This window comes from Cryptomeria japonica, chromosome 3 (assembly GCF_030272615.1).
Source record: "Cryptomeria japonica chromosome 3, Sugi_1.0, whole genome shotgun sequence".
NCBI lineage: Eukaryota > Viridiplantae > Streptophyta > Pinopsida > Cupressales > Cupressaceae > Cryptomeria > Cryptomeria japonica.
Window position 1 is genome coordinate 759,946,770 of NC_081407.1, and position 12,665 is coordinate 759,959,434.

Sequence of the window (12,665 nt, forward strand, 5' to 3'; positions counted from 1 at the left end):
CATTATAACAAGGATCATAGGAAATGGAGCATATAATTTGGCTACCATGGAGGGAGATCCACTCTCTAACCCTATGAAGAACATGCACCTTAAGCGATATTATACCTAGGGGTTGTATAGTTTAGGTTTTATTTTCTGCATTGCATATCATCTCATTTAAAATACTAAATTACTTATAGTTTCTTTTTTAAATGCATCGCATTCTCAAAAGTTTCTGTATTTACATATAGCAGCATCAATAAAACAAGGCAACTGTCTAAGTTATCATTTGTTTGCATCTAAGGAAAACAAGGGTCATTTCCTTTCTTAGATATTTGGACATGAAGTCTTTGAGGTCCTAAGGTCATTCATTTTCAACATTACCTTGTGGTGACGCTTTACTTATGGTTGGGTAGTAATTTCACTATTTGAGACTTGTTAATCCACAATCTATCAATTGCTATATCTCACACATTAAGAAGATCTCTAATTCATTCTAAACACCTAATTGATCATATGACTAGTGAAAAATCTAAAATTTTGCTTCAGCGTCGCTGTAATTATCACACCCAAGTAGGTTTCATTACTTACAAGTCAAGGCAAGAAATGAAAGAAACAAAAAGAAAAAAAGAGCTATGCCAAATATCCATCTCAAGGAAAAAGAGCAATGATATATAACTAAAATATCATGAATACAAATCCGATAAAAAATCTTGACTATGGAAACATGCAAGTAACTCCATCAGGGCTATGAACACCTACTGGCAATGGAGCAATATTTGAGAAATTACAGTTTATAACCTCGTCAGAGCTCTCAAGGCCTACTGGTAGCGAGGCTCTATTCAGGATGCTTTTGAAGTTAGAATAATCCATGTAGCTAGTTATATAGGATGCTAAGGATCTTTAGTGAACACAAGAGCATGAATTAACTCATCTGCACACATGGGAAAACAAAGATCTAAGTTTCAAGAACCAATGGGGAAGTTTTTTGCCTCTCCATTTCTAAATTCTTGTCACTAAGTGTGTTGAGATGAATGTTCCTAGGGACTTAGAGATCGATTGACTGCTTATCTATGAAATGTTTTGCACCTCCATTTCAATTGGTGGATTACAAATGCAACAAAAAACACAGTCAACCTTGTTCGAATAGGAAATGCATCTTCATTCTGCATATTGTATTCACATAGGCCATGTCAAAAATTCAGTTGTCTCCACATACATTCTGTAGATCATCATGTCATACAAGTTTGTACACTGGGGGCATAACTGAAAAGATCCAAAAATATCATATAAAGTCCTGAAAAAATCCAAAAACTCCTATAAAGTCCTGAAAAAATCCAAAAAATCATATAAAGTCATGAAACAATCCAAAAAATCATATAAAGTCCTGAAAAAATCCAAAAAAAAAAATCATATAAAGTCCTAAAAAAATCCAAAAAATCATATAAATTCGTGAAACAATCTGAAAAATCAGATAATGTCCTTCGAAAAATTAAAAAAACATTGAAAAACACAAAAATTCAAAAACAGTGAAAAACTCAAAAATCCAAAAACATTGAAAAACTCAAAATCCAAAAAACATTGAAATATTCAAAAACATTAAAAATCATAAAATACCAAAAACATCCATATAAAGTCCTAAAAAAATCATCCAAAAACATTCAAATATGGAAAACATAACAACCAAAAATATCTGCAAAACAATCCTACATAACAACCAAAAAACATTCAAATACGAGCCTGAAAAAATCAACCAAAAACATTCAAATATCGATCTACAAAATCCAAAAACATCGAAAAAGCTCATGGAAAAGAACTAAAAAATCAAAAATCAATCAATCAGAAAAACTTGCAATAAAATGTCTTGTGAGAAACAAATGCCCTAGTAGATATCCAGCAAACAGTTTGAACGAAGTTAACAAAGGATACGACTATCCAGTCAATCGTCTGCAATCAACTGATCAAACTGTCTTATCAATTGTATCACATCCATATCAACATGATCATTATCTTGTCTTAAACAGAAGAGGATATACTTGAAATCAGACAAGTCAGTCTTAAATGGGGTCCGCAACTTTCTAAGATCAGACATTATCAACCATCACATCAAACAACTAAGAACAAAGGCACAAGGTCAGTATAGCTACTGAATTTTTTCTGGGTCAGTCTTTATCTTTTTATCATTTGGCGACAGATATTGTCCCCATGCTAATCAAGGATGTCTACAAGTGACTAGAGGAGCTATGATGGGCATTATATTTTTCTTTTTTGCTGTTTGTGGTGTGAACCAATGAAATTTTAGGGAAATTGCTCTAGTGGGTGTCTGTGATACGAGCCTTGACATCAAGGTGTAATTTCCATACATACCTCGACCCCTAGCGTAATTCCCAGAATGGAGGGTTCACTCCTTGTTTGCTATGTGTTTGTTTCTACAATGAGATATCTTTGTATCTTGGTTCCTTATACCCTGATGTGCTAAGCTTCATTGTTCAATAGTAAGGCTCAGTGATGAATATATATTGACGCAATAAAATATGTGACACAGGTTTGTGATTCCTTCAGCTTCATTCTCATCTCATCTATTTCTTGATAGTTTTCTGATTTCTCATCTTTTGTCTAAATCACATTCTTTCTAAACATTCCTTCTACCATCAATTTTTATTTCTATTATCTAACTAACATTTCTTCAAGGTGTATTTGAGTTAAAATTGGTTCAACCATTATCATACAAAAAACCATTTATTATAGATTCATTTGCATTCATTATAGATTCATTTGCATTCATTGTAGATTCATTTGCATTCAATTGCATTCATTATATATTCATTTGCATTCATTGTAGATTCATTTGCATTCATCATAACATTTTATATAGATCCATTGCATTCGTTTTAAAATCCATTACCATCATTATACATACATGTATTACCATTTCATTTAGAATCATATAGAATCAAATAGATAAGCATCATAAAACTCATAGCATCATATAAGCATACATGAGAAGCAAAACATACATAGATCACTATCAAAACCAACATGTCATATATATATATATATATAACTCAAAAATGATAATGTGTGTGAATACAATAAATAAGCCCGAAGGCTTCAATAACATGATCAACCAACACTGCCTCTGTCAACAGGTGGATCCTGTCTACTAGATCATGCCCTAGGATGTTGAGGTGGTCCCATAATGCCACCACTGCTAGTCCGTTGTGAAGTAGATCTACTCGATCTCCTCCCCATAAACACACTGAAGCTAGGCTCTCTCTGACCCTCAGGGATGGCTCTCTCATATGCCTGCCGATAATAAATAGACTCCTATGCAACAATGAAATACCTATCTGCCTAGTCCCGCACATCTGTACCTGCTCTAAAAATCTGATCAAAGGCATCCATGGTAATCTAACATCTCCACACTGCCTCATCTCTCTCCCTTTGGAGATGATCTCTCTCAGCCTCAAGGGCACCATAATCTGCACAATAAGTCTCTCGCTCAATATCTTATCTAGCGAGCTCATCCTCCAAACTCTGGACCTGCGCTCTAAGAGTCTGTAGCTCATCCTCCTCACCAACATGTCCTATCCCACCCTCTACACAAGGCACATCCTCTAGCTCTGACATATCCTCATCATCACCTCCACCCTCTCTACTCGATGACTCAGAAGAATCATCGCTATCCTCACTGCTAATAGACTCGGTGTCTCCACCAATATCTCCATCCTCATCTTCCTCATATCCCTCACCTCCTCCCTCATCATCCTCACCTCCTCTCTCAGCTCCACCATCTCCTCTGGCACTCTCCCCTACTTGTATCCTCAACCATTGTCTAGGATGGCGAATCTGTTGTGTTGTAATCGGAAAAGCAGGATCAGTCAAAGGCACTGGCCTATGCCTAGCAAACCAAGCATCATACTCTGTCATCGTCCCTGGATCTGCTGCACCTCTACCCCAACACCAAAGTAATGGTTGCAGAGAATCAAACTCAGCAGAAGCAACATGTGGTTGTATGCAAACACCCAAATCAGATACCTCTCACGATACACAAGCAAAATACGCAGTAACCATAGGTGTCACATGTACCTCTGCGAACTGTCTTAGAACCCACCTTGGAAGATACATCTCGATAATCCACTGGGTCTCAAAGGTCCTACCAATAAGATATCTATGTTTTCGGTAGAAAGGGAAGTGCACTGCATCATCCTCCCAACCTGGGCAATCTAAATATGCTCTCCAAATAAAATGCTGCAATATGTCAAACTAGTCTCTAGTACAAGGTGTTCCCCGAACCCTTGTGTCTAATACCTATTGTATATCTGAAAGCATAATGCTCACCAGGCTACAATTCTTTATGAATGAAAGGCCTAGAAATAGAAATGTGCTCCCATGCCCATGTTTGTAGAAGAGTAACACCACAACTGATAGAATGGTATCCAAGATACACAATACCATGCAACTGATAATACAACATGGCTAGTAGGCAAGGACACCAAGCATATAGTCGATGATGAACAATCATATCATGAAGCACTCTACCCCATCCAACTGGAAACCCATGACCTCATCTGTCAGGTATCAGTAAACCACTAACAACACCGCATAATACAATAGTTAGCTCATCATAGTCTAAACGGGCCCAAGGGATGTCATAATAGCCACTATTCTGCAAGTCTTGAATCTCACACTTGAAAAGTTCACATAGTCCAGCAATGCCATCATCATGGTCATATACAACTCTCTCACCATGAATGGGAATCTGCAGTATACGCCATACATTCTCTAAAGTAATCGATGCCTCTCCTGTTGGAAAATGAAAAGAACAGTTCTTGGAATGCCACCGCTCTATCAAAGTTGTAATCATGGCCCTGTTGGCCATAACCTCTGGCAAATGTAAAACATGATATAGACCAAGCTGTTGGATATGCTCGATCTCCTCATCCGATAAGTCAGCTAGAAGATCAAGTCCACTAGGTCTGCTCTGTTGGCAGTATAACACTCCAATGTTCTTCTGCAATGAGAAAATGTTCAAAATATCAAATATCGGATCCCAAGAAACAAAAAAATATTTTCAAACGCACGACAAAAATTACACATACAATGAATTCATGATAGTTATGACTAATGCGGAACAATTATGACTCTTGCGTGATGTTTAAAGCTAATGCGTAATGAAATGAGCTCTTTCATAACAATAAATACTTATGCATAAATAAATGAGCGAATGCAGCATGTTTAATACTAATGCATAACACTTACGATGAATGTGTAGCATTTAGAATGTTTGCAGTATAGTTAACACTAATGTGTAAACATCGACAAGCGATTGCGTGACACAATGCAAAAATTGATCAAGAATTATTTTTTTTGGAAACAAGCATAATACAGGCATAAATCAGATAAAATTGAAAAAATACCATGCCGCCAATCCCAAGAGATCTCTGATATGAACGTACTCAGTTAGACAGGCAAAATCGAGCTCTATAACTAGCCATGATGATCAAATACTCAGAAAAAAGCACACAAATTGCAGAGAAAACCAAGGAATTACCAAATTTCAAATGAGTAAATGAAAACCTAAAAATCTCTATTTATAGCTCAAAATTAGGGTTTTTTGACACCTTGACGCTGGTGGTTCTCGCCAGCTTCAAACACCTTGTAGCCTACTCAAATGATCTCGAAATCGCACGAAATTTCACACACTTGCTCGTTAAACTGATATTGAATACATGGTCTCAATTTTGGAATTTTCCGACCACCTTTTCCGAGGGGGCATATTTACACTATACAGCAGTACCAAGGCATACTAGGGCAGAATTTTTCATTTTCTTTTAAACAATGTCATTCCGACTTTGTCTCAAAGAGGAGAAAATGTAGACACCTAAAAATGTCTTATTGATCATGTACTAATTATTCCTCTAATTGATTAAATAATTCTTTAATTATTTAATTAAGTTAATTAATCATATTCTTCTAATTTCATATTTCCTCATCATCTTACTAATTATTCTATTTTCCTATTTTTTCATCATTTAATCATTTTAATATCCTAACCAATTTCCTAGCAATGAAACTAATAGTAGCATGAAATCTAAAGGAGATAGGCTAGAGTTTTTTTCTCAAAGGGTGTAGATTACAATTGTAATCTAATATCCCCAAACTTCATTCTATAGAAGTAATTTTGAAATTTATTTTGGATCTATTTTTGGTACTTAAATAGAAAGAAAACATAATACACAATATTGGGCTTGATAACCACGTATCCTATATTTATATGTCAATGCATTAATTGCAGTCCATTATAACTCCTTATACTTTGTATCTTCTATTTATCCTTCCCATAACTCTTCTCTCCTTATAGCATGTATTAGGTTATGAATATTTATCTTGTAGCTACTTTAGTTCTTCAAAATTATATAATAATTATTATAATCATATATATCTATTTAGATTGTCGTATGGGTTATAAGTACATATCAAAACTTAGCTCAGATGTCATCCAAGACATAAGTAAGGTGCATATATGAGGTCTAGGTTAGTTATTATCATCATGTGAAGTAGTATGTTCTTGTTAAAGCCTGTTGGAGCTATCCAACTCAAAGTGTGTTAGGTGGTTGTCCCCTTATAAAGGAATATTGTTATAAAATATTTTCACCATAATCAATATTTTATTTTTTTATATTTTAATTTCTTTAATCTCTTTATACTAGCATCCTCATAAATTACATCCGAATCTTTTGTTTCATCTTCAAGATTAATTATCTTGGCCTTTGGTTATCATTGCATTGTAGAATTAACACTCCCATCTAGTTGCTCAACTATAGAAGAATACCCAATCTCTCTCAAGATCATATTCTAGCTATATAATAAATTTCACATTATCTCAATCATAACTTGTATCATTTTATCTTTATCATAACTAAAATATATACTTTTTACTACTTTATATTACAATTTTGACCTCTTCTTTATGAGCACACAAGTACATATGCATCACAACCAAATACTAAAGGATATTTAATTGTGCTCTTTCTTCTTATCCAAACCACAATCTTGGTTTCATCGATAATTGCTAATGAAAGGGACCTACTGATTAAGTAACATGTAGTACTAATCACCTCTCCCTATTCCAAACTAGCCCCCACTAAACATACTGATCATCCTTTCCCTTAGCAAATTACCTATGTCCTCTATAGCTCTATTTTTTTAGAAGTCTATGGAGTTGTAATATTACATTTAATATCATAACTTTTTATTAAATCTATCAAATTTTACTTATAAATAAATTATTTACCATTATTTATTTTCAACGGTTTCATCATTTTACTTGCCTAATTTTCTAAAAGATCCTTACACTCTTCAAATTTAATGAAGACCTTGGATTGATTCTTTATAAAATAGACCCACATCTTGATTGAGATATCATCAATTAAAGTAAAATAATACATGGTCTTTTCCAATCAAGCATGTTTACAAGACTTGACACATCACTATGAATAACATCAAAAATCACACTAGACTTATGTAACTTGAATAAAGTTGAACATTATTTTTTTTCAATAAATTTGATATTCACAATAGTTTGAGTCAAGAAAATAATTAGTTAACTCTTATACAAGATTTGTGTTTTAATTACTAAGACCCTTTACACCAATGTGGCCCATGTGGCTATGCCACAACATATTCCTCTTAGCTAGTAGCTTGGTTTCTAAAGTGAGAACATGTGAACCCTTGCAACATTCAACCTTACCACGTGTCTTTGACATTTGTGCCTGTCTACAATTCCTAAATTCCCTTTTCTACAATTATTGATCTTGTAAGCATATATTAAGAGGTATCACTAAACTAATATGGGTGCTAACATAAAGGTGGAAAATAGTTCTAAACCAAAGTCCCTTTGCCAACATCACTCAATGAACACTGTTTACACACTCACATCATTTATATTACTACTAGCTAATAGGTCTTGTGCCAAACTTGGAATATGCAAAGCTCCCAAAATAAATTTTATCCTCCCATCAAAAGATCTAATATTAACTCAACTATCCACAACAATACTTAGAAATGATTTGACACTGAGAAAGATCTTTCTACCATCAAATTTCTCATAGTTAGAAAATCACTCGTTGGGAGAAGTCATGTAGAAAGAAGCACACAAAAAGAATCTTCCATTCATCCTAACATGCATGTGTAAGAAAATCTATAACACATTTTTAATTCAGCCTAAAAGTATTTAAAATATAATTCCCCATTTAATTCATTCTTTCATTTCTAGTTCTACTTGCATTCCTTCTTGATGCCACCTTTCTTACAACATCTCCAACATATTTCCTTTGATTTTCTAGGAGACTCGGATCTCCCTTGAGACTTAGATCTAGTCTTGTTTTCTTATCCTTCTTTTATTTTCCTTAGACCATCTGATTTAGAATCTTTCCAACTTACATCATTTGGGACAAGAGAGTCCACTACCTTGTCATGCAACCAAAAGAAAAAAAATTGAATTAGTGCATCAAATGGCCATCGCTAGATTGTCTCATAAGTCTACCAATAAAAACCATAACAGGACCATGCATATATCTTCTTCCTCCATCTTTACATGAAAAATTATAGTTAGTATACAATAGTATTAAATGCATTGTTCAATAATTGAATCCCTATCACCTACCCTCAAAATATACTACTTCCATAGAAGATGCTTGTTCAGCAATGATTTGGTCTGGTACAACTTTCCAATCATTTCTCAAAAGGCTGGCAGAAGATTCATCTACAACATTCAGGAGTACTAAATTTCCCAAGCAAAACCAAAAAAGACTACTAAATTTCCTATCTAACACAACCCAATATTTGTCCTACATACTTAATGTTTTACTTTTAAGGAATGCTTTCCATAAATCTCTAACCAACTGTGCGAACTACACAGAGGTTCCATTCCCATAACTAGTCCAAAAATAACTGAAAAGTCGGTTATGTTTGCAAAGCCAATTGAAAGAGAATCTCCCTCTCCTAGGTACCCCAAGAACTGCATGGATATCATGCCTCTCAAATAGATAAGCAGTCCCATTACTACCACTGGACTCGAGATTCTGCCAAGCATCACTAGCTCAACTACAACCTGTGTGAACTATAACACGTCAACTAAATTAAATCCAAGTCTAATCTATATTCTATTGAATTGGATAAACTACAAGGAAATTTAATATCGAACTCCCTATGTGGTGGCCAACAATCCAAGTCATCATAATTAGGATGGGTATGAGACACCATTCATCTATGTCAATCTTAAACTGAAGTTGATTCTCGACTATGTGTGAGCACCTGAAGATTATATGCATGATTTTCATAAATATGCAACAAATTTTTCTCTCGTGTATAAAAAATGCAAATTGGCTTTTCCAATGATCTCTCCTCGTGGGTGTTTTTCCTATATTTTCCAACGATATAAGACCAGAATGAAATCCATATAGCACATGGGGTAGCGAGTAGATTTTGACAAGAACCCACCCGCCAGCTTCGATGTCTATGTAGCATAGCTTTTGACTTCTTTCAGAAGTCATGGCTCTTTGTGGGATGTTGGATCCACTTTTCCTTATAGTTGGTGGTCTCCTAATCCATTCCTAATAAACTAAAATTATTGTTTATATCTCAAATCAAAATATAGGTTTTAAATAAAAACCAGCAAAAGGTTTTGCAGCCAAACGAATATACATAGGGCCATTAAATCATTTGTAAGATGAAACGCTACTACGACATCGTTTTCAAAATAAGATAAAATCTTGACCAAAGTATGCGAGAATAAAGGAGTAAAAATAATAGTCAAATGCATGTCGAGTATCGAAAAATGTAGCTCGTGATATCTCATGAGTAAATTCATGGACGCCCTCCAATCTGTATATAGTTGTTAGTTCTTTTGTGGGGATGGAAGGTGGTCGTGCACAATGAAATAATCAAGATGCCCAAGTTTGTCAAATTTTGATTGTTGGTACTCCCTTATTTGGTAAAATTTTGAAATTAGGGACTAGTCTGAAGGCCATTGAAGTTAATATACCTTCTGTGGAAAGCGACTGGCATAATTTGCGTTCATGATTTGACAACTAGAATAGAAATTCAATAATGCAAATGGATATAAATTCCTCGCGAACATGTGCAAAAGCAACTCTTAGTTTTGAAGATATACATTTGGTTTTAGATATGATACGTGTAATGCCCCACCAGAAACCCTAAAGGAAAACATCACAATCTAGGCAACTAAAGGGTGAAATAATTTTTTTTCCTAAAGATTAAGTGCACAATCATATAACTTGCACGTTTAATAACACAACGGAAGTCTAACCCCTGATTCCCTAAGAGTTACCAACGAAGATTACTTTGTAGATTATAATAACACCATGGAAAATCCTTTTGTCCAGCTATTTAGGAAAATTAAATGTTTAAGATAAAATCTACACATACATCTAAATTCCATAGTGAAAGAATCTAAGTACTCCAATGCATTCATTTCTCATAGATCATATATACAAAAGATTAAGGCAACTGAAATAACAAACATTCCAATGATTCCCTTTTACAATATCCATAAATACATGGTTGCCACAAATACCACGGATTACAAAATTACAATATCAAGGTTACACAAAAGTTTGATACGATGATGACAAAGTCTCAATTGAACAATGATCACGAACATGAGCTGGTACATGAACCACAAACCAAGAACACCAACGAAGCCCTTCCTCGCCTGAAGATACTTTCCAGAACATCTAATAGGAAGTGGCACTATGGCCTGACCATGTGATCCTGAAATGCAACCACCCCACCGTTCTAGGAGATAGTAGAAAACCCTCAAGCAAGTAAAGTAAGACAAGTACGAAAGGACTACAAGACTCTGCAAACATCCATGTGACTCAACTCACAAACACTAGTGACTCTAAGGAGAGAGTGTCATCACATAGCTTAAGATGGATACCATGGTACAGCCTCCTAGGTCCCGGCTCTCTGTCCTGGTAACCTCTCCTGGCTTCCAGCTCCAACTAATTCTCATGCGGACCCTACCAATCCTTTCATGAAGACAAGGTGGTAAGTTTGCCATTCCAGGCCTTCTTGTAACATTATGAGCCCTATACAAGCACTACACCTATGCACGAGGCACATTATCTTAATTATCGTTTATTCTAACCACCCCCTAATCAATTATTAGGTTATAACTTTTTATCTGAGTTCCGACGGGTTATCCTGTCATCCACTTCGAGCACAGCCCCCACTCGAAAGCCACTCTCTCTTAGAGGACACTATAGGAAAGGTCTCTCTATGAGAACTCTATGGTGAAACAGACAACCATACCTAATCCTGACAAACTACACGTGAAGGATACACAATCACTAACCCAAGATTGACCATTTGGACAAAACACACAATGGCCCACATCAATAAGGTTATACATCAACACCTGACCAAGGAAATATAATAACATAGGACACAATGACAACTCAACCAAAATTGCAACAAAATTTAAACTTGACTCTAAACACCATTAAAACAAGATCCTAATACAGGCAATCTTTTCTTAACACAACAAAATGCATAAATAACTTGCAATTTAATATTTCCAGAAAATAAGAATTACAACTATATTAATACAAATAATAAATGTTGTCATTTTATTGAGAAAAGAGATAAATGAATCAGGACACATGGGAATATAGAGAGCTTAGGTGATATAAACTTAAAATTTTAATCCATAAGAAATGTCGATATTTCTTAGCGAAAAAGAAACATATTTGCAACATTACATCTTCTGTAATCCTATCATGCTCCCTAACAAATAACCTTATAATATAACTAAAAGATTAAATATCCTTATTCACCACTGCAGCAATTAAATTAGTTAACATTTATTTCACTATGACTTCCATTCCTCTATTTCAAAATGATTAATAATTACATTTTCAATTAACAATGATATAAGCAAAATCATATAAATAATCATAACCTATATCTAAAACTACAAATTTCACACTTCCTTAAATAATAACCAAAATCAAAAGAAACTCCGACCTCGTTGCAAGCTAAAACTGGTTTGTGAGACTTCTAACGCTCTTCCACCAAATAGCACTATGCCTTGCTTGCCAATCTCAAACCAATCTATCCTCTAGCTTGCTATCTTCTAACTTGCTATCCTCTAACTTGCTATCCTCCAACTTGCTATTCTCCAACTTTTTATCGTCCAACTTGCTATCCTCCTATTTCATTCTCTATTCCTTAGTTGCATCTCACCTCCCTTCTCTTCCAACTCAATGGTTTATATATAGTGTAGTCGTCTACCCTCTTTCCTACTTTCGGGCTATCTCTACTAGAGGTGGATTGATTCTAAGTGACACCACTCATAATCTAATTGCATCATAATAGTCCTAATCATATTTGAATTCTTATGTGTTCACATGCAAAGTTATCCATTAACTTCTTATGTGACACAACACTGCACATGTCGTTATAGACACTAATAATGACTCCCTTGCAAACAGTTTTATAAGTTCTCATGATGCCAAGTTGACTTTCCTCCTTTTTCAAATACGACTTGAATTAAATACACCCAATCGTAGTAGTAGCAAACTCTTCTCATTCCAATTTAACAAGTTTGACATCTCTTCAAACACATCGTGGTTGCAAGGTCTGATCATCTTAAACTC

At 34.8% G+C, this 12,665-nt stretch overlaps 1 pseudogene; it reads right to left on the reverse strand.

Moving 5' to 3' along the window:
- The window catches only part of LOC131058122 (pectate lyase-like), a 29,291-nt pseudogene extending 25,382 nt beyond the window's left edge, over positions 1–3,909 (reverse strand).
- Positions 3,910–12,665: the final 8,756 nt, after the last annotated feature.